Source organism: Pteropus medius, unplaced genomic scaffold (assembly GCF_902729225.1).
Source record: "Pteropus medius unplaced genomic scaffold, Ma_sr-lr_union100, whole genome shotgun sequence".
Taxonomy (NCBI): domain Eukaryota; kingdom Metazoa; phylum Chordata; class Mammalia; order Chiroptera; family Pteropodidae; genus Pteropus; species Pteropus medius.
In genome coordinates this window covers 8,299,742-8,309,793 of record NW_024349802.1, presented here as the reverse complement: position 1 = coordinate 8,309,793, position 10,052 = coordinate 8,299,742, and the positions used below count along the sequence as shown (strand labels likewise).

General features: G+C 42.7%; 1 long non-coding RNA gene across 1 annotated transcript; it reads right to left on the bottom strand.

The window, feature by feature from the left end:
- Positions 1–472: 472 nt before the first annotated feature.
- Positions 473–8,829, bottom strand: LOC120581155 (uncharacterized). The gene is made up of 4 exons (XR_005647166.1): positions 8,533–8,829; positions 6,974–6,975; positions 2,337–2,537; positions 473–543 (listed from the first exon to the last, which is right to left on the bottom strand). It is a non-coding gene; the product is annotated as an uncharacterized LOC120581155 (long non-coding RNA).
- Positions 8,830–10,052: the final 1,223 nt, after the last annotated feature.

The following is a 10,052-nucleotide window of genomic DNA, read 5'->3' as shown; positions in this document are numbered from 1 at the left end:
GCCAGATGTAGACCCTTCCCCTCTCACCCCCAGCCAACTTCCTGTTCTTTGAGTGAATAGCTAAAGTTAGAACTGTTTGTCCCCCTGAAGCCCTAGACACAAAAAGAAACATCTCTAGTTCAACTGACTGAGATTTACCGATTGCAAAACAATTCCACCTGTGAACCCCCAGGTCTACCCTTCTCTATATAAGCCTAGGGCAAAACCACTCTGCTGAGACTCTGATCTTGGAATCTGGGGTGCTCTGGCTATTGTAATAGTCTTAATAAACCATTGCCTTAATAGTCTGGTGTATTTTGTCTTTGACACCAAATTTCAAGTTAGTCGTCCTGTGACCTGTTATCTGAAAACTCAAGAAGTCATTCATTTGCAGTTTACCTAGCTTTTTTTCTTGCTGTGTGAGAACAACGCTGCTTCCAGCTCTCTACAACTCTGAGCTAAACCTTGAAGTCTTGATTCTCTCCGTACTTACCACTTCCAGAATAAAGAATTTGTCCCCTGGCATCTTCCAAAGGTGGACCAATCAGGTTTTTAAAAAATCTACTGTAAAAAAAAAAAAGATCTACTGTTATGAACGAATGGATTTTAAGACTTCAGGGTTTTCTGTCTATTGCAGTTATTCTTTTACACTTAAATTGCCCATCTTTGGCACTTGAGAGCCCCTTCAAGTTGGCCTCAAAACCCCTTTGATGCAACTCAAGTTGTCTTTGATAACTTCCTTGCTTTCTGTATAACAAGATGTTCCAATCTCATCCTGCACACTTTCCTCCCACTCCAGATCTGGCATCAGCCATTTCTCTAGGAAAGCTTTAGTTTGTTTAACTGGGAACCGACATTTTAAGACTATAATCGTGGCTCTAGTAGTATTTTAACTCTTTATATTAAAAACATATTCATTTATTTTATTAAGTTGAAAATATGGGAATAATTATTATTACTCACATTATTGTAATTAAATGAGACAAAGGATATAATCAAGACTTAATAACAGTTAGCTTTTTCATTTGTTAAAAAGTATTTAATGAGCACATACTTGGAGCCACGAATGTTCCAGGTACTGAGGATAGAGGTAGTGAAGAAAAAAAAGACAAAATCCTTTGCCTGTATAGAGTTTACATTCTAGTGGAGGAAAGTAAACGATAAATAATAACCACTAAATCAGAGAATAACTGCTATGGAGAAAACTAAAGCAAGGAAGGGGACTTACGGGAGTTTTAATGTTATTTTTAGTGATGCTATCCTTATTATATTTATCTGACCCACTCCAAGCAATACAATTGGGCGGGCAAATCTAATTTACGGATGCAAAAGTCTATTTTCAATGTCCTATCAGGCCTCTGTGTTTCCTAGATTGTAGATGAATCATTTTGTAAACTCTACGTACCATCTCCCTCTTCAGCCACAACCAGTGGGTAAAGATATCATCAGGGACTGAGTTTGCTTAAAGAAAGGGACACCGGCATACTGTTGGTGTCTGAAGAGGTGGGGCACGTGTGCCCTGCTGGTCCTCCCTCCCATGCTGGCAGAGACGCGAGGCACAGGGATATGACGGTCTTCCTCTGGACAGGTGAGGGTACATCTCAACAAAAGTCTATTATGTTCCCTCCTTCCCAGTAAAGGCGAAGTGGCCAACAAAGCCATCCTTCTGAAAGGTAATTACCCCCCAGCTCTGCTTCCTTACGCCCACTGGTGGGTCCTTACTGACCCTCTAGCTCCCCTGTAAAACATTCTGAAGGGGGCTATCGAACCTCAATACAAAGAAGTTCTCATTTTAATGTCTACTGAAACGTCATCAAAGAACCAAATAAGAGCATTTTATTTGGTGATACTTTCTTAAGGCAGCAACTATTTGTGAAAAACATTTGAGTGCCAGGGATGAATGACAGCCCTGACCACATTTCCAATGTTTCCGCATGAGAAATAGGAACATTGGTGCCTGAATGCTATAAAGTATTTTTATGGAGCTCTAAATTCTGTTGGTGTATAGTAAACCAGGCTCTGGAGACAAATTTCCGAGATTGTGTATATATCAATATAATAGACAGTCCAATCTATTTCTAGGGTAATCGTTGTATATATCTGAAAGATACATTTTTATTAAAAATGAGATTTATTCTATATGAACAGCATTGCAAAGTTGCTGCCCAATGGCATGGCATAAACTTTTTTTGGAATATTATGTAAAGTTGGTACTGCAGATTAATATCTTTGGCATGCTGCTGTTTTGGGTACCAGGTCACCCTAAAACCCCCAAAGTCTTGGCTATTAGATTACTAAATTTCTTTTTAAAATCTCCTTAAGTGCCCTTTCACATGATAAAGACACATGAGACCTACAATAGTGATGTTCTGGGTTTATCCTCTGCTGTTGCTATTTGCCATGGCCAAAAAGAATCCACAGGTGATGTTTCATAAAATATACGAAAAGTGTGCCTGTTGTTTCCAACGCTTATTTCTCTGTCAACTGGACTGTGGACTTAGCAAAGTCTGAGCTGGATCTCATTCATCTCTTCGTCCCCAATGCCGAGTTCCAGAGCCCTGCATACCATAGTAGGGATCGAGAAGTAAAATGAGTAAATGAATGGTGGTGATTTTATTAGTTTGCATTCTTATTAAGTGTCCTTCTTACAAATTCCACCCTTTCTAAAGCATTTTCTACTGCACTTAGACCAGTCACCTGAACCCCTCCCCTCCATAAACCATGGTCTCTTGCCTACTGCCAAGCCTCCGCTCATGCTGTTAGCTCCACTAGAATGGGCTTTACCCCCTCCCCTCCACCCTCCAGGATGTTTTCTCACATAAAATTTATCTTACAGAATTGTCGACAGGCTGAAATCAGGCAAAATATGTTAACACATCTAGTACATGCTTGCCACAGTAAACTTGAATTTCCTTCTTACTGTCATGGACCTTAATTATCATCTGAACTTCTGAGGACTGAGTCCGGGCCACATAACTTAGCTTTTCTAGGTTTGTATGGTTCTCCCTTAGAGGATCATGCTTTTATTCCCTTGAATTCATCAGAGCAATTAGAACACATTAAGATATCTGTTAGGAACTCAACAAAAGCTGGCCAGTTTCTTCTCTGTGCTCCTTCCTCTCCTTTGTTTGTGGTATGCACTTTTTGGGAGAGGTCTTTTTGTCCCCAGCCCACTTGTCTTGCTTACTCTGTGATCCTGACTCCCTGGGCCATGGCAATGTGGACCAAGGGTGGAAAGCCCATCCAAGCTGGGCCAATCAGGTCACAGGGAGAGCTGAGACAATAACATGTAACCTTGACTGTGTGGGGCACCCACGTTCCACCTTGTAGACAGTCAGAGCAAGTGGTATATGGAAAGAGAGGAGGATGGAACAGCCAAGCAGCAAGGGCGGAAAACAAGATGGAGGGTGCCCTGTTCAGCTTCTAGTTCCTAGTTTTGCTAGTTTACTCCCCAAGGACCGGCTGCTCTTCCGTTCTTGTGTTCTGTGAGACATCCCTCTTCATTCATTAAATCCCTCTAAACCCTCTAGCCGAGCTAGGCTGCAACTCCAAGATTCTTACTTGACATCTTTTCTTTCTTTTGCTTCTTCCTCTCCCCCACCCCAACCCACCCCCTTCCAGAACGTCAAAGAGCAACCTTTGGGGGCTCTGAGGGCTTGGAGCACCTAGGATTCCTCTGTCTCTTTTGTCTGATGGATATGGATCTGGGGGTGAGGTAGGGGGGAAATGTGGGAGAGTAGAAGTTGAAAGCAGCCTGGCCCTTTGGAAGTCAATTTGGTCTTTGCATTACACCTGTTCTTGGCCATCGGCAGCTCCTGTGATAAGCGGCTCTTGAGAGGATCATGATATGGGGCAGAGAACTGTGACAATAGCACTGACTTCAAATCCAGACACACTTAAATTGCATTCTTAAAAGAGGCCTGGCATGGGGCTCCTTTGTTACATTTCTTCTACTGCACAGATATGAGAACTAAACGGCTGATCTTGGGCTGTGGTGCCGGGTCCAAGCACCTGGCACAAAGAGGCGCTCACTGCCCCTTCTATGCAACCGCACAAGAAGAGAGTGGAGGAGAGGAGGGAGCATGCAGAAAAGAGATGCCGATTCGCAGACAAAAAGGATGTCTGGCCTCTATGTAGAGAAATGTACACAAGCCCTTGGGTCCCTAGAAGCCAGTTCAAAGGACACAAGAAACCCAACATTCCTCCCTGAGTGGGCCAAGTATTGAAAGCAGAAAGAATGTTTAGATGAGAGAAGGAAGAGAAAGCTGCATTTTTTTCTTGGACTCGCAGCTCCCCCTTTCTCTCCTGAGTGTCTTAGCTGCCCATCTCCTTGTTGTGTGCTCACGTGGCCTTTCTTTCGTGTGTGGACATGAAAGGCACGGGGGACAGGGAGGCCAGGAGGGGAGAGGGATAGGTATCTAGATCTTCCTCTTTTTATAAGGTTATAAGGCCACCAATGCTACTAAATTAAGACCCACCCTTATGACCTTCATTACCTTCTAAAAGCTCTATCTCCAAGTAGTCGCATTGGGGGTTAGAACTTGAACATGTGAATTTTGTGAGGACCTGATTCGGCGCATAGCACTGGGGCTTGGAAGACTGGGCAGGGGATGGTGGGGAAAGAACGAAGTAAATGCATCCCTCCTCGTCGCCGCAGTCATAAATAAACATTAGACGGGAGACAGATGCAAATACAGGGAAAAGCAAGATATCATCGCTATCCCAGGAGGGAAGAGACTGTTACATTTCAAATTATTAAAGATTCAACCACATGCATGGAATAAATGTATCTCATTTAGGTCTGGAAGTTTTCTGCCTTTATTCTTATTTAATTAGAGCATTTTCCATGTAAAGACCTCATATTTTTGTGAGAAGCATCATCAGCAAATTTAACTCCAAAAGAAAAGTAATTAATTTCAGAAACAGAGGTTGTCAGTCAGTTATATGTCGGCATAAACCACGTCGCTGGTGAGCAGCCAACGGCCTTTGGGGGGTTATTTTTGTCAATTTTGTCAAAGCAGTGGGGCTGAGCTGACTGCATGGACTGGGCAGAAATGGTGCTTATATTGGTTTGAAGTCTTATGGATACCAGTTTAACCTTAACTAATCAGGAAGAGATGGCTAGTTTATACCCACTTATACACACACTTTTGTTTTACTAATCTTAAAGGTTTGCTCATCTTAATCATCATATGTGGTAGCCAAAGCCTTGCAACTTCAGGCAAACTAATCACAGCAAGGAGTAATGAGAAGCCCTACTCTGAATGTTGAGTACAACAAAAGGACTTCTTATGTGTAGGACATGAGAACAGTCTTTAGCCTTTGACCAACTGATAGGATAAATTATATTAGCAGATTTCTTTATGTCGATCTACCTTTGGAGTCTGAGAATATACCCATTTGGTTGTGGTGAATTATCCTTTTCAAATGCTGCAGGATTTAATATGCTAGCATTTTATTTAAGGATTTTTTTTTTTTTAATCTACTGACCTGTAGGTTGGGCGTGTATTCACCATTTGTGGTTAGATTAGAGCCTCAGAGTTAGGCTAGCTTTGTAAAATGTATCGCGACATTTAAAAAGCACCAGAATGGACAAATAAAGTGTTTAGTCAAGTCTCTTTTGGCACCGTGTTGTGGGGACGAGAACAGGAATAGGCCAGTGGACTTAGCCAGCTGGCTACAGCTGCCCATGTGCCATTTTTCTTACTGCTTCATCTCCGCAGCCCCTCTCCATCATTCTCTCTCAGAGGACGTCACTCCCTTTCTGGTGACACTTCTCACATGTTACAGGTATATGTTAGTTTGCTCGTTTTTCTCCCTGCCACTGAACTTTAAGCACCATGAGGACAAAACCATGGCCAATTTATTCACCAAAATATTATCCAGTACCTCGCACACTGCCTGAGCGTAGTATGGCTTGAGAAATATTTACTGAATAAATGATGGATGTTAGGAGGCGAGTTTCAGTTTAACCCAAGGTAAGCTCGATTACTGAGCTAGAAGATAAAAAATTTATAATACTAGTAACTACTAATAACCACTATTTATTCAGTATTGCCCATATAGTACAGCAGTATTACTGTATACTAAAAGCATTATATGTTAATCCATTGATATGTTCTCCCATGTGATCTTTAAAAAAAAAAAAAAAACTTTTAAAGTAAGCTGAATAATAGTAAATAATTTTCTCAAAGTCACCCAGTTAGTAAGCAAGGATTTGAACCCAGGTCTTTCAGATTTCAAAGGCTGTGTTTTTTACAACTATGAGAAATTGTTTTCTCCTTAAAACAAGTTGCAGCAGAGAACTGGGCTCAGTAAGTGTTCACTAATGCGAGGCCATATCTTGGTTTACTTATTCCAAATGTGAGGTTCTTGGGCCAATGTTACATTAACATTTAGAAGGATTTTCACTATATATAATGAAACTATTGTTGCATGTAGAATAAATATGATGTTCAAAATGCCTAAGGAACTTCATTTAAAATGCAGCATTCATCACAAGAAAATAATCTCCCTTCTCCCTCCTTTGTTCATGATAACTGTGCCCAGAGAGGAAGAGAGAAAGGGTGTGTGTGGGGTCTGCTTCCCTCCATCCTTCAACCCTAGGTGGACTGGCAGGCAGGGTCCCAGAGGCTGCAGAACTGTGTTCCCGGCCATGACGGGCACTCAAGGGAGATGAGCTGGAAGACTCAGGTCTGTCAGCATGATGGGGACCGGGGGCCACTCCAGCATTTTTCCCTCCTAAGCCCGCCATCCCCACTTCATGTATCAGTGATTAGCTTGGGCCAGCTCAAGAGAGAAGCAATTCTGTGGCAGATATATAAATATTTTTCTCTACTTTGGGGTTAGAAAGGAATGGGGTCCACAAATGAGGATGATCTGTATAGGCTGGCGGATTATATGGAGCTGGTTCATGCTAAGCACACTTGTATTATGTACCATGATGGGAACATCAAGAGTGCTGCTCTGAGAAGGTAAGCTGGGACCTACTTACCACTCGTGGGCTGAGGGTACGTCTCTCTGAGGCAGTGACATTTAGAGTAAAGTCTGAAAGAAGAGTGGTAGGTGGCCCATTAATTGGGATTGGGACACAGTATTCTAGACAGAAAGAATGTTATGGGCAAATTATCTGAGGAAGGAAAGACATAAGCAAAAGTAAAGAACGAAAATGGAGCTAGCATTGCTAAATGGGAGGTAAAAACGGGGTGAGTAACAGGAGGCACAGGAGAGCCTTTTAGATCCTATTAAAAGCTTTGACTGCCAGGAGTACCGGCTAGCCAATGAAAAGGTTTGGGCAATGGAGTAGTATAGCCACACACATTATAAATTCGGTCTGACTGCAGTGAGGAGAACCAGCTGGAAGGGGCGAGGAGGGTGGTGGTTGAGACCAGCAGGCATTTCACTATAGAGTGAGACGTGGAATACCAGTAGAGATGGAGAGAAAGGGGAAGGTTTGAAATTTATCTTAGAGATGGAACTGTCAGGTCCTGATGTCTAATTGGATGTAGGAGGTGAAAATATAGAGATTATAAAAGGCTATGCTCAGCATTTTGACCTGAGCATTTAATCAGGTGGAGGAGATGCCATTGTTGAAATAGGGGGACACTGTGGGAAGGGGAAATCTGCAGGTTAAATCAAAATCTGTTTGGGTGTGCTTTGGTTGAAAAGCTTGAGACATTATATAAACCATTAGACATATTTATCTGGAGTTTAGAAGTAAGGTCAAGGCTGGAAGGTCAAATTCAATTGACTGTAATAAATACTGAACACTTACTCTGGGCCAACCATCATGCTAGGACCTTGTCTTCCCAGAATCAGACTCAAATATAAGACCATATGCTGGAGATGCCAAGAGTGAGAGATACGCACATACAGCGCAAAGCGCCCTAAAGCTCGAAACTAACTGTAATCGCTGGGGAGGAGGGAGGAGAAAGAAGAAATGAGGATGGGAAAGAAATCCAGGAAAGTTCTGAGGAAGAAGAGGTAAGGCTGATGAGGATCGCAATAGGAAAAGGAGGAGCAGAAGGCATTACAGACAAAGAAAATTCCAAACAGGGGCATCGTGTAAGTGCAGGGTGTTATGATGAGGATAAAAAATCTTGTCTGAGGCTAAGACAGGAAGTAAGGCTAAAAAACATGCTCGAGCCAGACTGCCTAAGACCTTCAAGGGAGATCAAGGACATTGGATTTTACAATACCCTGTGATTTCCAACCCTTACAGCATACCAGAATGACTTGGAGAGATTATTAACATTCATATCCCTAAGCTCCAACCATTGAAATTCTTCTGATTCGATAATTTTAGGAAGGAAAGCAGAAACCTCTGGGGGCTCTCATAGATCTAACCTGGAGACTGTCACGTGGGTACCATGATAGGAGCCAAAAGTCCATGGCCATGCTAGGTACCTCACGTAAGTGGGGGGTCACACAGTATTTGTCTTTCTGTGACTGGCTTATCTCACTTAGCATAATGTAAGCAAGCTTCATCCATGCTGTAGCTCGTGTCAGAATTCCCTTCCTCTGTAAGGCTGTTAACTACTCCATGCTATGTACATACCATTCATTCATCCAAATGATGGACACTTCGGTTGCTTCTATCTGTTGGCTACCGTGAATGATGCTGCTGTGAACATGGCTGTATCTCCGCAGAGTTTTTAAATAACTCGGTGTTCACGTTCAGTCTTCAGGTGTAGCCTAAAGTGTCCGAATCCAAGTCTCTGGGGATGGGACTCAGACATCGGTATTTTTAAAAACTCTCCAGGTAATTCCAGTGGGCAGCCAAAGAAAAAGAACCACCATTTAACATAAAAGAAGGTTATTTACAGTGGAAGCGGAGAGAAGAAAAACAGAAGTACAGTTGATCTTGAACAACATGGATCTGAACTGTACGGGCCCACCCACATGCAGATCCTTTTCAATAAATACTGTAAATGTATTTTATCTGCTTTATGATTTTCTTAATGACATTTTCTTTTCTCTACCTTACTTTATTGTAAGATACAGCATATACTACATATAATATGCAAAATATGTGTTAATAGACTATATGGTAACGGTAAGGCTTCTGGTCAATGGTAGGCTATTAAGTTTTGGGGGAGTCGAAAGTTATAAGCACAAAAGTTTGATGGCACAGGGGTCAGCGCCCCCTACCTCCCACATTGTTCAGAGGTCAACTGTGTTTACATCTTGGTTCTTCTTTCTTTCTGCCAAGCCCCTTCTTCCTGAGTCCCCAGGACAGAAAACAAATGGAACCCTGGGATGAGGCAAGCAGCAGTGCCGGGGCAGGGTGAGGGGAGGCAGTTCTTTAAATTCCTTAGTCCCTCCACTGAACTGCATGTCAGGCCCTTGAAATCAGCATTTTCATGGCCATTTTCATGTCACGTGATCTGCCCAGGTGATTTTCATTAGAAACAGCCTTAACCTGGTCACTGGTTTCCAGGATATGCTGATATCTTTGACCTGATATTGTGACACTCATTTGGTGGTAGTGCAGGTTTTATGGGGATGGGACCCAGCCTCTGCAAAGCTTCCCTCCCTTCAGCAGGTGTGCCGAGGTGTCTGGGTAGGAGGAGGAACTGAGAGGGTCAAAGTGGGGAGGCAGAAGCAGTTCCTAGGAGTGCTGCCCCTGTGTTACCGCGGAGAGCATTCTGAGTGTGGCTACAGGGACGGGGCAGACTCCTAGATGCAAGACTGAGAGCCGAGGAAGCCGGAAGCGTTTGCAAACAGACCTGGAGAGGAGGGAGGCGAGCACACCTTAGTTATTTTATAGCCTGGGGAAGGCTCCCTGCGTGGACAGCTGCGGCTGCTACTGCTCCCAATCGAATTCTAAGGAAATGAGTGCCACTTCAGAAGATGACTAGTAATTCTCTCTGACATTGATGGTAAAGACACATCTGCCATATATCCGAGAACCGATCTTTAAATTATTCATTCCTTTCAAAGTAATAGTTCTTCCTAGGGAGAACTAGCCTTTCCTAGGTAATTATGGAAAAGTCTAGTTGCAGTTAGCTTATAAATCAACGAGTCTTACATTAGTTTGTTTTCACATGACTATGTTGAGTTAATCCCCCTCA